Source organism: Capra hircus, chromosome 4 (genome assembly GCF_001704415.2).
Source record: "Capra hircus breed San Clemente chromosome 4, ASM170441v1, whole genome shotgun sequence".
Classification (NCBI taxonomy): domain Eukaryota; kingdom Metazoa; phylum Chordata; class Mammalia; order Artiodactyla; family Bovidae; genus Capra; species Capra hircus.
The window spans coordinates 94,112,081-94,128,714 of NC_030811.1; the positions used below are offsets into that span (position 1 = coordinate 94,112,081).

The window sequence follows — 16,634 nt, forward strand, 5'->3', positions numbered from 1 at the left end:
TTGTATAAATGTTGCTGCTGCCGCATTGCTTCAGTCGTGTCCAACTCTGTGCGACCCCATAGACGGCAGCCCACCAGGCTCCTCTGTCCCTGGGATTCCCCAGGCAAGAGCACTGGAGTGGGCTGCCACTTCCTTCTCCAGTGCATGAAAGTGAAAAGTGAAAGTGAAGTCACTCAGTCCTGTCCGACTCTTAGCAACCCCACGGACTGCAGCCTACCAGGCTCCTCCGTCCATGGGATTCGCCAGGAGGGATTTCCCAGATAAAAATGTTAAATCTCATAATTAAAAATTATATTTAAAAAGCTGTCCCACAAGATGTTAGGATTTGATTGTTGATTTTGATCTAGCTGGTTTTTGACCACACCAGATTATATTAGAGGAATTTACACACTAGGTATCCGGAATAAAGACAGTGATTTTCTTTGGGAGGAGTGGCGTTTCGATGGAGCTGGTTGAAGTATGTGTTAATGTGTTATGTCAACTAAAATTCTGATCACCTAACAATTTTCCTTAAATATATTACACGTATTTTGTGTATGTTCTCTTAGGTTTTCCTGTATCAGAGATGTTGATCTCTTATTTCCTATACTAAGATGAGAGATTATGAAATCTGTGAAATCAATCTAAATAATTGATTTTAATGTAGTGTAAAAATAGGTTTCTTTATACTTTATTTAAAGTTGAATGAATTTTGAGCAGTTTTACAGTTGAGTTTTGTACTTTCGGGCATTGATATGGCTGGCTATGACTGTGTACCAGTTTTTTATAATTAATGACTGATAGTGTCTTGTTACCATTGTCTCCTTTTGTAAAACTATCTTGTGCTTGTGATTATTTATATGTAGTTTTTAAAAGACTTTTTAAAAGAGCAGTTTTAGATTTGTAACAGAATCAAAAGGAAGGTACAGAGATTTCACGTGTGCTCCCTGCTCTCCCGCAGTCTCTTTCATTATCAACCTCTCTCACCAGAATGCTGCCTTTTTTTTTTAACCAAAGATGAACCTATATAGACATGATAATCACCCAAAGTCCATAATTTATTTTGGGCTTCAAAACTCTTGGTATTGTATGTTCTGTTGGCTTAGATAAAAAATAATAATGTATATCCATTATTATAATAACGTGCAGGGTATTTTCACTGTCCTAAAAATTGTCTGTGCTCTGCCAGTTCACCACCCAGTCTTATACCACGCCGCATCTTTTTATTGGCTCCATAGTGTTGTCTCTCAGAATGTCATATGCTTGGAATCATACAGTAAGTAGCCTTTTTGCATTAGCTTCTTTCACTCTGTAGCATGCATTTAAAGTTCCTCAGTGTCTTTCCATGGTTTGGTAGCTCACTTCTTTTTAGCGCTGAACAATACTCTGTTGTCTGGGTGTACCACAGTTTATATATCCATTCACTCACTTTAGGATGTCCTGGTTGCTTCCATGTTTTGGCAGTTATGAATAAGTTGATCTGCGTTTTTGTGTGGACATGAGTTTTCAGTTCTCTTGGATAAATCCCAAGGAGTATGATTGCTGTATGGTAAAATTGTGTTTAGTTTTGTAAGGAATTGCCAAACTATCTTCCAGTGTGGCTGTATGATTTTGCCTTGCTGCCAGTGAGTTCCTGTTGCTCCACATTCTTGCTAGCATTTAGTTATTCTGTATTTTAGCCATTCTGATTGGTATGTAGTGGGGTCTTATTCTGTTTTTAATTTGTGTCTCCCTGGGGACATATGTGGAGCATCTTTTCATGTGCACATTTGCCATCTGTATATCTTCTTTGGGGCTTCCCTGGTGGCTCAGATGGTAAAGAATCTGCCTCCAGTTTAGGAGACCTGGGTTCAGTCCCTTGGTTGGAAAGATCCTCTGGAGAAGGTAATGGCAATCCACTCCAGTATTCTTACCTGGAGAATTTCACAGACAGAGAAGCCTGGTGTGCTACAGTCCATGGGGTTGCAAAAAGTTGAACACAACTTAGCGACTTTCACTTTCATATCTTCTTTGGTGAGATGTCTGTTAAAATCTGTGGCCCATTTTTTAACCAGAATTTTATTTCCTTACTGTTGAGTTTTAAGAGTTATTTGTAGTTTTGGATAAAAAGGCCTGTATTAAATATGTCATTTGCAAATATTTTTCCCTAGTCTGTGGCTTGTCTTTTAATTATCATAATACTGTTTTGCAGAAGTTTTTAATTTTAGTGACATTTAGCTTATCAATTAATTTTTTTCATAGATTATGTCTGGTGTTATATCTAAAAAGGCATCACTATACTCAAAGTCATCTATGTTATCTTCTGGAGATTTATAGTTTTATGTTTTACATTTAGGTATATAGTCCATTTTGAGTTAATTTTTGTAAAAGGTATACGATCTGTGTCTTAGATTATTTTTTTTGCATGTGGATGTCTGATTTTGATAGCACCGTTTGTTGAAAAGACTGTCTTTTGGTTTTGTGTAGTTTTGGAAACTGTTCAATACTGTATTTATCCCTCACAACTTACTTTATTGCCTTTTATAGATGGAATCTTAAATATACTTAGACATAAAAGTATAAATAGCCTTGAGCATTGAGCTTAAGTTCAGTAAACAAATGATATTCTCTGTCCTACTTTTGAGTCAAAGAGTATTTCCCCTTTGGCATACTCTTCTGTAGTGCTAGCATTTTAAAATCTTTGTTCACTTGAATTTTACTAATCAGGTTCCAATAATACCATTTTGATGGAAAGAAATGGGTAACTGTAAAGAAAAGAGATTGATTTTTCTTGTTCACCTGCAAAACTGCTTTTGGAAGACAAAGCAAATTTATCACTACTATTTAAGCTCTGGAGGACTTATCTTTTTTGTATTCTCAAACATTTTGTAACTTTTCATTATGGCACTTGCTACAGTTGTTTATCGTTCCATGTGTATTTTGCCTTCCTAGTTTGTGAGCATTTTGAGGGCAGAAACTGCTTGATTCATCTTTGTATGATTAAGGCCCAATACATAGCTGCCCAATTATTATAGGATCAGTGTAACCTCCCAGAACAATAATTTTAGAAGACAATAGTTCTTATTTAAAATGAATGCATAACCCATATAGGATGTTAAAACTCATTACTTAAAGTAGTTCCACATTTAAAAGAATCTTTGTCTTGATTGAATAGCCAAGTGTATATTGCTTTACTGTCAACTAATCACAGACATCTTTTAATCCCAAGTCTCTGGGCTATGAACATTTAGCATGTTTATGGACTGTTTATTTCTGGTATTGATTCCTTAAGAAATACAAGTGCATTTACTATGTAAGTGAATTTTGTGATTATTGTGTGTTTTAAAAAATGTTTTTAGTGAAAAATTTCAAGCCTTAAAAGTAGAAAGATGAGTGTAATGAACTTCCCTCTGTCACACCCAGCTTAGACATTTATCACCTCATGGCTAATTATATTTTGTGTTGATCCTTTTTTACTTTTCTCCTACTGTCTACTTCCAGGATTATTTTGAAGCATATTCTAGATCATATGATTCCATCTTTAAATATTTCATCATGCATCTCTAAAACATTAAGGGTTCTTTTTGTTAAAGCATAATAGCTGGTACCATTCATTATATCAAGCCAAAAAATAAACAGCAACTTGTTAATGTCATTAAAAAATGTTTATAATTACCCAGTTTCTCTTCCTTCTTTCCCTCCTCATCCTCCTTCTTCTCTCTCCACTGTTTTTTTGTTATAATCAAGTTGAATAAGTTTGCATATTGCAGTGTTAACCTGCAGATTCTCCTTAACCTTCCTCTCCCCTCCTCCTCTTTTTCCCCCTTGCCCTGTGTTTGTTGCAGGAATTGGATCTTCTTCCCTTTACTGTTTCTCATAGTCTGAATTTTGCTTAGTTCATCTCCATGATGTAACATTTTCTCAGTCTTTGTGTGTTTCCTCAGTCAGATTCAGGTTTGATTTCCCCCCACCCCACCCCCACGAAACTTTGATTGATGGTGATGTTGAAGCTGAAACTCCAGTACTTTGGCCACCTGATGCGAAGAACTGACTCATTGGAAAAGACCCTGATGCTGGGAAAGATTGAAGGCGGGAGGAGAAGGGGACGACAGAGGATAAGATGATTGGATCACATCACCAACTCAATGGACATAAGTTTGAGTAAACTCTGGGGGTTGGTGATGGACAGGGAGGCCCGGCGTGCTGCAGTCCATGGGGTCGCAAAGAGTCGAACACGACTGAGTGACAGAACTGAATTGATGTGTATTTTTATTCCAAGAGGCATGTATGTTTGTTTCATATTCTCTCTTTCTCTCTTTTCCTTCTTCCTCCCTCCCCACCTCCAATGCCTTACCTAGACTGCTAAATCACTAATATGTTCAGTTCAGTTCAGTCGCTCAGTCATGTCTGACTCTTTGCGACCCCATGAATTGCAGCACGCCAGGCCTCCCTGTCCATCACCATCTCCCGGAGTTCACTCAAACTCACATCCATCAAGTCGGTGATGCCATCTCATCCTCGGTCGTCCCCTTCTCCTCCTGCCCCCAATCCCTCCCAGCATCAGGGTCTTTTCCAATGAGTCAGCTCTTCGCATGAGGTGGGCAAAGTACTGGTGTTTCAGCTTTAGCATCACTCCTTCCAAAGAACACCCAGGGTTGATCTCCTTTACAATGGACTGGTTGGAACTCCTTGCAGTCCAAGGGTCTCTCAAGAGTCTTCTCCAACATCACAGTTCAAAAGCATCAATTCTTAGTATATTAGGGATTGCAATATGGCAATATTCTGTCCTTTCTTATTATATGAATTTTTCTCCTTAAAGAGAAACTGATTTTTTATCAACTCTCTGATCACCCCTGTAAATGCCTAATTCTCTAACACTTTTCAAAAATAGTTGGTTCTTTAGAACCCTTCAAAGATCAGTGAAATTTAAAAGTATCTACAAATTTCATGAACTCAGATACTTGAAGTACTCCAGTCCATTGCGGTTGTTATTGTTACTGATTCCATTTTTAGCCAGGTGAAACCTCTTCAGGTTGTCTGCTGAGTTTGACTTTTTTTAGTAATCTTTGGTAGCTTTCTGGTATGATAAAGTGTTCGGACCCATCTTAAACTCATTTCTTGCTCTAGCCTTGGAATTAGCCATTCCTCCAATAGCCTGAGTTCATTTTGTTGGAACTGTCAACACTATTTGTTACTGAAGCAATGATTCACAGTAAAATTACTATATTTTAAAATCACTTGAAATACTTCCTCTATGTGGTTTTTCCACATTGTTAGTATATATAGACTTTCAAATTTCACTTTGCTTTTTAGAGATTGCTTTTGAAATTCTTTTTATGTGTAAGATGTTTATACCAATACAAAATTAGATCTGCAGAGCAAAGTATTTTCAAAGTGCCTAGTTCTCATACCTGTCCTCTTTTACCCCATTTTCTCCTTGTAGATGATTTTAAAAAGTTTCTGTATATACTTATATTTAAAAGTATAAGCAAATGTTTCTATATTTATAACTGTTACCCTCCCTTTCTTGGATGAATGATAGCTATACATACTTTTCTTTACTGGTATGTAATTGAATTCAAAAAATAATCTGGGTACATATGCTAATACAAAAAAATTTGTTCAAAATGCACAAAATTGGCATTTTCTAATATATTGATGGGTTTGATTAGCTTGCATAATTAGATATTCAGCTGTCTTATTCTTTAGTAGCTTTAAAACTTGCTTTGATCAGTTATTTTTAAGGGGCTACTTTTCCTTTTTACATGTCATTTATATATACATAATACATATATACACACACATATATTTGTTTAGGAATGAGACTGATATATATATATATATAATGAGACTGATATATATATATAAAAATTAAAAATAGACATTTATCTGTCAAATGGAAACATAAGGAAAGTAATTTTCTTTTTGATAAAGATTAAAAGTTTATTTTAAAAACTCTTTACTATTTTTTTAGTTATTTATTATTAAGGCACAAAAGCATTGTGTGTAGTTAGAAAAATATAGCTTCTAAAAAGTACCTTTGGTTAATTTATTTCAGCTTTATGTATCTTCTGGGCCTTTTATCAGAAATTCAGGAAACCTTGTTAATGTGGTTTTGCAGTTGGAGGCTTTGAGCCTGCTCGAAGCCTGTCAGGACTGTTCTTTGCTATACTGCTCCATCCACATTTTAAATACTTTTATTATTCTTTCTGTATAAGGGAAAGCATTCAGTAAATACAGTCTTTTGTTTTTTCAATACTGTAGTTTCTTTTAGACTCTAATTCCAGTGGTTCCCAATGTATGGGCTCTGGGGGTGGGGAGAGGTTCTGCAGCCCAACTTAGTGTGTATTCTGAATAAGCAAATGCCTATGAATGTACCTGTTATTTATTCAAACTGTATATAGTTATTTTGTAATTGATGGAATCTCATTTAAAAGACACTGAATCAGTTGTATCACTTTTTGTTTTCTTGTGTTTTCTTTGTCATTGGATGCTAGGTGTGCTAATTACATAGCAGTCTGTGACCTTTTATGACTACTGCTCTAATAAAAAATTAAAGGGTTTGTTAAAGTAGTTACTTACATGTGTGCACATAATTAATTTTTGAAAATATGTAAAAGTTTAACTGTAGACCTCCATTTTAAGGGAGAGAGTTCTGTTACTAGAGAACTGACTACATGGGGCTAGTGTATATGTATGTATATAACACATATATACATACATATATACATATCTGGGCACCCCTGGTTGGGAGTGGGAGGAGAAAGTCCACAGGTACCCAGTGGCCATAATCTTTGCCAGCTGGGCAGTTGGCCGTCTTATTAGAGACAAGGCCCTCTGTCCTTCTTGGCCCAGCAGCTGGATTGAAAACATGCACCATATCACGCTGGTGTTTAATTATCCTCACAAGGATATACTAGTTGTGAGTGGAAGAGGATTTTTATTTACATGTCCCCAGAGTATCAAACGGAAAAGGCAATGGCACCCCACTCCAGTACTGTTGCCTGGAAAATCCCATGGGTTGAGGAGCCTGGTAGGCTGCAGGCCATGGGGTCGCTAAGAGTGGGACACGACTGAGCAACTTCACTTTCACTTTCCACTTTCATGCATTGGAGAAGGAAATGGCAACCCACTCCAGTATTCTTGCCTGGAGAATCCCAGGGATGGGGGAGCCTGGTGGGCTGCTGTCTCTGGGGTTGCACAGAGTCAGACACGACTGAAGTGACTTAGCAGTTAGCAGAGTATCAAAAGAGGGATTGGGGACCAACTTAGCTAAATGTACTGATGGTCCCTCTGAGGCAGCCTCTCCGTGCTGCCTCCCTGAATGGGAAGTAGTGATGTAGGCTGGTGTGGGGTATGCTGAAACCTTTTTTTCAACCTTTTCCTCTCTTTTTCTTTGAGATTGGGGCCTTGGTGTGGGTTATGCTGGTAGGAATGTGTAGCTCTGCATACAGTCCTGAGGTGGGAGTGAGAAGGAGGACTTCAGTTTAGGGTCCTTTTCTTTTTCACCTTCCCTTTCCTTTTCTTGCCATTTCCTTTTTTCCTCCCTTTTGCCCTTCTCCCGTCTCTTTCTGTTACTTCCCTCATTTACTTCTCTCGTTAGTAAATGAATTAATTGGTTCCATATTTACTGAGCAGCTTCTTTGTAGCAGGCCTTGGTTAAATTACTGTATATTGTTGAATGAGCCAAAGTTCAGTGTCAGGAGCTCATTCTGTTGCAATTACTTACAGATGGAATAAGGTGGAAGGAAAACAATCTATAGTTTCAATAAGGCCATTCTTCTTCTGGGTACTTATTTTTGTTGTTGAATTCCTGTATGTAGTTTCTGTGACCCAGGTTGGCACTGAAGTAACATCAGCTTTGTGAGTCTCAGCCCTGTCTGGCTGGCTGCCCTATGCCATGTAATGTGTTGAGACATACCAGGTGAATATAACTGAGAGTGGCTGACTCACTCTATTGAGACTCTTCAGTACAGTTCAGTCGCTCAGTCGTGTCCATCTCTTGTGTGACCCCATGGACTGCAGCATGCTGGGCTTCCCTGTCCATCGCCAACTCCCATAGGTTACCCAAACTCATGTCCATTGAGTTGGTGATGCCATCCAACCATCTCATCCTCTGTCATCCCCTTCTCTTCCTGCCTTCAATCTTTCCCAGCATCAGGGTCTTTTCCAGTGAGTCAGTTCTTCACATCAGGCTTGGAGGATTGGAGCTTCAGCTTCAGCATCAGTCCTGCCAATGAATATCCAGGACTGATTTCCTTTAGGCTGGACTGGTTGGATCTCCTTGCAGTCCAAGAGACTCAAGAGTCTTCTCCAACACCACAGTTCAAAAGCATTAATCTTCAGTGCTCAGCTATAAAGAGTCCAACTCTCACATTAGTACATGATTAGTGAAAACACCATAGCTTTGACTAGATGGACCTTTGTTGGCAAAATAATGTCTTTGCTTTTTAATATGCTAAGTTGGTCATAGCTTTTCTTTCAAGGAGCAAGCATCTTTAAATTTCATGGCTGTGGTCACCATCTGCAGTGATTTTGGAGCCCAAAAAAGTAGTCTGCCACTGTTTCCACTGTTTCCTCATCTGTTTGCCATGAAGTGATGGGACCAGATGCCATGATCTTCGTTTTCTGAATGTTGAGCTTTAAGCCAACTTTTTCACTCTCCTCTTTCACTTTCATCAAGAGGCTCTTTAGTTCTCCTTTGCTTTCTTCCATAACGGTGGTGTCATCTGCCTATCTGAGGTTATTGATATTTCTTCCAGCAGTCTTGATTCCAGCTTGTGCTTCATCCAGCCCAGCGTTTCTCATGGTGTACTCTGCATATAAGTTAAATAAGCAGGGTGACAGTATACAGCCTTGATGTACTCCTTTCCTGTTTTGGAACCAGTCAGTTGTTCCATGTCTAGTTCTAACTGTTGCTTCTTGCCCTGCATACAGGTTTCTCAGGAGACAGGTCAAATGGTCTGGTATTCCCATCTCTTGAAGAATTTTCCACAATTTTTTGTAATCCACACAGTCAAAAGCTTTGGCATAGTCAATAAAGCAGAAGTAGATGTTTTTTCTGGAACTCTCTTGCTTTTTTTGATGATCCAACAGATGTTGGGAATTTGATTTCTGGTTCCTTAGGAGAGTTCAAAGTCTGTTCTCTGGAAGCTCTGACAGTCTGTTCTTCCTGTGATCGAAAATAGCTGTTTACACTTAGCCCCACTCTCCACATATAACCGGGAGAGTTTATGCCTGGCTCTACATCAAAGTTACTTAATCAGTCTGCCTTTGATGGACTTGACTTGAGAGATAATTTCACAACTCAGCTCCTTGATTATGCTAGTGTGAATTCTTAATCAAAGAGAGGTTAGTGATTTTGCAGAGGTTACACAGAACTTTAGTGGCAAACTGGAACCTGTAATTTCTGATTCTGTTTTTAGTACTGTGTTATGCTACCTTTCCTGTCATAGAAGTCTGTGATGAGGATCAAATGAGATAAATGGTAGTATGAATTAATAGACATGAAATACTACAACGTAAATTACTTATACATGCTTTCTACTATCAGGAGGCATGTAAGACTTTTTACATTGTCACTTCTTGATTCTTAAGCATCATGGCAGCAGGGGTCATTTTTTATGTCTTTGTTTGTCTCTCTGCTCAAGGCCAAACTGATATGCATAACTGATACATGCATGGTAGTAAACTGATACCCTTTGAAACCAAAATTATTTCCATTATTTATGTAAGGAATATGTGGATGAACTGATCATCTAATAAAACTTATACTTTATATTTATGTACTTTGTACTCAAATCAGAAATTTATTACATTCATTACAAGTAGTTTTCTGAATGTAATTCTTGCGAGGTATATTAAGCTGATTAATTAAATAAAAGAAACCACTCATTTATGATTTTAATTTTTTTTTTTCTTACTGTGACTTTTAACTTTAGGCAGTTGTCAGCTGACAATTTTTAAGGTTCCTTAGGAGTCAGAATTTGAATAGAACCAAATCCCACTCTTACTCTTTAATAGCTGTGTGACCTTGGACCATTTTTAAAAAATCTTCTCTGTGCTTTAGTGTCTCTGTTGTTAAACTAGAAATAATAATAGTGATTAAGCTAAAATCGATCACTAGACCAGTGGTCTCCAACCTTTTGCACCAGGGGCCCATTTCATGGAGTATGATTTTTCCATGGACCAAGGAGAAGGGGGATGGGTTTGGGATGATTCAAGTGCGTTACCTCTGTTGTGTACTTTATTTTTATTTTTGTTACATCAGCTCCACCTCAGATCAATAGGCATTAGACCCCAGAGGTTAGGGATGCCTGCACTAGAGCATAGACTCGTTTACTGCCCAGAGAAGCCGTACAGCATAGATGAAGACGTGAAGGCATGGAGCGGTTACACAGGTAATAAATAGTGAAAGTTAGATTTCCATTCAGTTGAACTCCAGACTTCATGTTTTTTGAGCACTGTGCTATATTACCTTCTCGATTACGTCTTAGGTCATTCTGAGGAGGACATGAGGTACTCATGTAGAATACTTGGTACAATTTTGGTTTTCAGAGGTTCTGGAATTGTGAGTAAGGTTTTGTGGACTTAGGGATTAGTTTTGGTAGCATTATAGATATATAATTGTTCTTAGTTCTGAACAGTTCTGGTAAATTATTAGAAATGAAACTATCACAAACCCCATCCCAGACATAATGGACCAGAATATGTACTTTAAGAACCTGCATTTTAGATCCTTAAAGTTTGAGAAGTACTGCAAGAGATGATTTTGGAGTTTTCTTCCATCTTACAGTTGTGTGTCGATAACCTTAGGGAAGCAGACATATGGATATTTCAGTGTTGATATTGTTTGGAGAAGAAAATAGTAATTTTAATGAAATATTATTTTACTGAAAAGTATTATTTTAATAAAAATCACAGTTAGGTGGATTTATTTCTATTCTTCAGCCTCCATTCTGAATTTGTAAAAAATTTCTGATGTAGTACAAAACTGTCCTAAATTGTATCATCCTGTGTCATCTAAGAAAATAATCAGAACTCAAAAACTTTGAATGGTTTTAGATGAAATCTTTTTCTTAATCTCACTGGATAATAAGATTATAATATTAGCCAAACATATAAATGGGAAACCTAAATATAACATAAAACTTCCTTATTTTGGACAGTTCTCTATACTGATGTTTCATTGTTAAGTTCAGTTCAGTCGCTCAGTCGTGTCCGACTCTTTGCCACCCCATGAACTGCAGCATGCCAGGCCTCCCTGTCCATCACCAACTCCCTGAGTTCACTCAAACCCATGTCTATTGAGTCGATGATGCCATTCAACCATCTCATCTTCTGTCGTCCCCTTCTCCTTCTGCCCTCAATCTTTCCCAGCATCAGGGTCTTTTCCAATGAGTCAGCTCTTCGCATCAGGTGGCCAAAGGTTTCAGCTTCAACATCAGTCCTGCCAGTGAACACCCGGGACTGATTTCCTTTAGAATGGATTGGTTGGATTTCCTTGCAGTCCAAGGGACTTTCAACAGTCTTCTCCAATACCACAGTTCAAAAGTATCGATTCTTCGGCGCTCAGCTTTCTTTACTCCAACTCTCACATCCATACATGACCACTGGAAAAACCATATCCTTGCCTAGACGAACCTTTGTTGGCAAAGTAATGTCTCCGCTTTTTAATATGCTGTCTATGTTGGTCATAACTTTCCTTCCAAGGAGTCTTTTAATTTCATTGCTGCAATCACGATCTGCAGTGATTTTGGAGCCCCAAAAAATGAAGTCTGACACTGTTTCCACTGTTTCCCCATCTATCTGCCATGAAATGATGGGACTGGATGCTATGATCTTAGTTTTCTAAATGTTGAGCTTTAAGCCAACTTTTTCACTCTCCTCTTTCACTTTCATCAAGAGGCTCTTTTGTTCTTCACTCTCTGCCATAAGGGTGGTGTCATCTGCATATCTGAGGTTATTGATATTTCTCCCAGCAATCTTGATTCCAGCTTGTGCTTCATCCAGCCCAGCGTTTCTCATGATGTACTCTGCATATAAGTTAAATAAGCAGGGTGACAATATACAGCCTTGACGTACTCCTTTTCCTATTTGGAACCAGTCTGTTGTTCCATGTCCATTTCTAACTGTTGCTTCCTGACCTGCATACAGGTTTCTCAAAGAGGCAGGTCAGGTGGTCTGGTATTCCCATCTCTTTCAGAATTTTCCACAGTTTATTGTGAACCACACAGTCTTTGGCATAGTCAATCAAGCAGAAACAGATGATCCAATGGATGTTGGCAATTTGATCTCTGGTTCCTCTGCCTTTTCTAAAACCAGCTTGAACATCTGGACATTCACAGTTCACATATTGCTGAAGCCTGGCTTGGAGAATTTTAGGCATTACTTTACTTACTATTTGAAGTTAAATATTATAAGATTAACCACAAAACAAATGTGCACTTGAGTTACTTGATTGGAAATGTTTAATTTTGTTAATCCCTGTAATATAGAAATTTCTCTCAAACTTAATTGAGGTAAAGGGTTTTCTGTAGGGTTTTCTGTAGGTTTTTCTTTTTTTTTCATGTGACAGTAATGTCTGTTTTGTTTACTGTTAATTCACTAGTGTTTGGCACATTGTAGGTATTCACAAATATTTGTCAAATGAATGAATTAAGAGTTTGTTTTTTTGATGACTTTTGCTACCATCTTCCAACAAGTAGGAAGAGACTTGTAAGATTCTGAAAATTTGAGTTTTTAGACAGTTGAGCATCTCTTCACGTTAAATAATTGAGTTAATAATCTTTCTCAGATTATATAATTATGTTTCTTTCTGGAAAATCTTTTTAATTTTTAAATTTCTTGAATTGATATTCAAACAGATGGAAAACATGTTTATACTGTTTAAAGCAAATGCTTTGTTAAAAACCAGGACATTTGAGTACTGTTTGAGAAGCCCCTAGTGTATTGTCCTCCAATTGCATGCTGCCTTCCTTCCTTCATCTGCAAAGACAGCCACTTTGCTTGGTTTCATACAACCTCCGAATAGTAAGTTGTTAACTTACTTAAGTTGTAAGTGGTTAACCAGTAAGTTGTTTAGCTTTGAAAACTGGCTAGCAAGCATAAATATAACTTTGTAAAGAAGGAGTAGTATTGCTAATATTGGGTCAAATCTCATTGAAGAAGGTAGGTTGGATAAATTATCTGGGTCATGGTCTGGTTTGGCTTTCCTGAGAGTTTATAAGAATGCTTTTCAGGAAAGTCAGTGGAAAGTTTTATTTGAGTGGATCTTGGTTGGAATAGCATCTGTTTTTTGTAGTTGGCCATCTCCCAGTACTGTAATGTGGATCAGGTACCTGGGTGTTCTGCAGAAGTATTGTCAAAGGGACTAAACACTCTGTACTTTCTTCTAAGCCACCATGTCCTAGTTTTAGCTCTTACATAGAAATCAGGGGAGGCACAGCCTGGTTCCCCAACATGGAGTCTTGGAGGCTAGGTCTTACCTTAATCAGGAGGAAGTAGTGGTGGGTCCACTGGGGCTGTTGGCTGTGCCCCTTCTTGTGGCCTGTCTGCAGTCCCTGCCCCCTGCCCCCAGCTTTCAGCTACTCTTTACTCATGGAAGTCATCAGGCAAAGTTTTTACTTTCGAATCTTCTACCATGGGATCTTCTTCTCCATGGGATGTGGTTGGGAGTCCAGAGATGGTTGTGGTTTTACATGGCTTTCCAACATCCAGCTATGATTGGTACAAAATTTCAGAAGGTCAGACCCTCAGGTTTCATTGAGTGATTGCTCTCAATTTCCGAGCGTTTGGCCTCAGCAACAAACCGAGACCACATCACTATTCCATATTCGAGCAGGCCAGCATCGTGAAGGTGCTTTGCGGCATCTGGGACTTCAGAACCGTAGGATCAACCTGTTGTCTCATGACTATTAGGGATATTGTTGCTCAGAAGCTGTTGTGTAAGTTCAAGCAGAATTGATCTGGTCTGCTTACCATGTACAGTTTCTTTCTGTCAAGTGGAGGTTTATTTCCTGAGACTGCCTGTCCTTTCCTCCAAAAACTTCTCAGAGATGGAGGCATGCTGTCACCCTGCCTCACGTAGTTGATGAGGAATTCTCTTGTGATCTCACACAGCCTTCAGGCTGTGCACCACCCCTCTGAGAGTGAGCTGTGGGACGTGTGGGCAGGGATATGTGACAGTGATGGGAATGTGGTTATTGACAGTCTTTGCAGTACATCAGTCAGAGGAAGTTCAGAAGATGCTGGTTGGAGCTCTGTCTGTTTCCATTCCTATGCATTTTATCTATGGGCCATTGGATCCAGTGAATCTCTAGGGTTTTTGGAGCTTTGTAGGAAAACACTGATGTGGTCCACAGTGTCGATTCTGGATGACCACATCAGCCACTGTCCACAGCTAGAGGATCCATGGGCTTGTTGAATGCATATATGGACTTAATTAACTCATTCTGAGCTGGACAGAGTAGCTTCCGGGTATTACCTCCCCTATTCCTGTGCTGTGCTCGCTTCAGTCGTATCTGACTCTTTGCAGCCCTATGTTCTGTAGCCCTCCCAGTTCCTCTGTCCATGCGATCTTCCAGGTAAGAATACTGGAGTGGATTGCCATTTCCTCCTCCAGAGGATCTTCCTGACCCAGGGATCGAACCTGTGTCTTTTGACTCTTGCTTTGGCAGGTGTGTTCTTTATCACTATCATTACCCCAGAACCCCTCTTCCTTATCTGTTGTGTATTCCAGTTAGGAAGAAATACCCAAAAGAAGTCCTGGCCACCCAACACTTCTCTTACAGAAGTCCACCTGACTCACATTGGTGAACAGCATATAGTAGAAAGCCAGCAGAAGCTGTGAGGGCGACCTGATAGTCTGCCTTCCGTTCCTTTGACATCTGATCAAGTTGGGCTTGCCTTTGTCTTCGAGTTATTAGGAAGTTCTGATGGGCACTACTACTCACTGATGCAGAAAATTTGACATTCTTTTGCATAAGAGTCTTTGGAACACTTCTGTGGACTTTTCTGAAAAGTACTGATTTCTGGTCTTGATTGAAATTATCTGAAGGTGCTGCCTTCACCACCCTTGAATGGCTTTGAGTTCTCCAAGCGACACAGCTTCAAGTGAGAGAGTCTCCTTTGTCGTAACTTTGGTTTTGGTTCCATTAGCTGCTTCTATTTGTAGAGATTTTGTTAGACTTTGGTTTAAATAATGCCGTATTCTAAGTATACTTTAAGACTATTATTTACCTACATGGATTATATTTTTATATTCTGTAAGGATACTAAACCAGCAGACACATACCCTAGCAGAGTAGTTTAACCTTATTAATAAGTGGGTCTAAATCTAAGCTGTTTACAGAATTTCCTAAAATTACAGGATATTAAAGACAGTAGCCTCTGTGCCAGAGATCTACTGTTACTTGCTGTTAAAACTGGTCTTTTCAGCTACTAATGGTGGGGCTCTTCATAGCTTAGTGTGTGGAGGCAGGTCCCTCCTGAGCTGGAGTGGAGAGGATGGGATCTTGTACAGTCCACATCACCAGGCTCAATGTTTATTGACTGCTTAACCTTCTTGTTGGTTGCCCCAGAGAGGGTTCCTTGTGTAGCTTAGCAGTTCCTGTGCTTTACAGACAGGAAAGTTTCAGAAACTTTAGGAACAAAGTCTGAAAGGCCTATAAGCAAATGATGCTATATACTTGTTTTTTAAGCCATGGTTTCATTGTTTTATTTAAAACAGGATTATTAACTAGTGATTAAAAAATTTTTATTAGCAACTTCAAGTATAACAACTGGAATAAGTCTTTATTTTCTATATATAAAAATGAATTTTGACAGAAAAAAAAAAAGGTCAGGGAAGACCACTTCTGTAGGTGCAGTAGTATCCCCAGCTGATTCAAGGAGCTGATCAGGAAGGCAGAGTAGAAACTTTATCAACAGGCATTGTTGTCTGGTTAAAAAGATGAGTGGCCAGGTTGAGGGAAAAATATAAAAATATTAATGAAGTAGAGTTGTATAGTTCTTATGTAGAAGAAAAAATTAAAAAGCCCTTTACTGAGGGATATAAAAGAAGATATGAATAAAGGGAAAGGTACTATTTGGGGATAGGAAGACTCACTATTATAAATTTCCCTTAAATCTTATCCAAGATTCTGTTCATGTGTTAATCATTGAAAACTTCTTAGACCAGTCCTAATTTATTTTCCTCCATAGCCTTCATCCCCATTTGATACTAATTTTGCTGTTTATTCACTGAGCTGTGTCTGACTGTTTGCAATCCTGTGAACTGCAGTTAACCAGGCTTCCCTGTCCATCACCAACTCCAGAAGCTTGCTGAAACTCATGTTCATTGAGTTGGCGATGCCATTCAACCATCTCATCCTCTGTTGCCCCCTTTTCCTCCTGCCCTCAATCTTTCCCAGCATCGGGGTCTTTTCCTGCGAGTCCGCTCTTTGCGTCAGGTGACCAAGGTATTGGAGCTTCAGCATCAGTCCTTTCAATGAATATTCAGGGTTGATTTCACTTAGGATTGACTAGTTTAATATCCTTGAAGTCCAAAGGACTCTCAAGAGTCTTCTCCAGCACCAGAATTTGAAAATATCAATTCTTTGGCCCTCAGCCTTCTTTATGTTTCAACTCTCATTTGTACACTACTGGAAAAACCATAGCTTTGACTTGTATAGCCA

The 16,634-nt window shown here is 38.7% G+C and overlaps 1 protein-coding gene and 1 pseudogene across 1 annotated transcript in view; both read left to right on the forward strand.

The window, feature by feature from the left end:
* The window catches only part of SNX13 (sorting nexin 13), a 147,878-nt gene that overhangs the window by 31,476 nt on the left and 99,768 nt on the right, over positions 1–16,634 (forward strand). The window lies entirely within an intron of this gene.
* LOC102188375 lies at positions 10,271–14,415 on the forward strand (annotated as a pseudogene).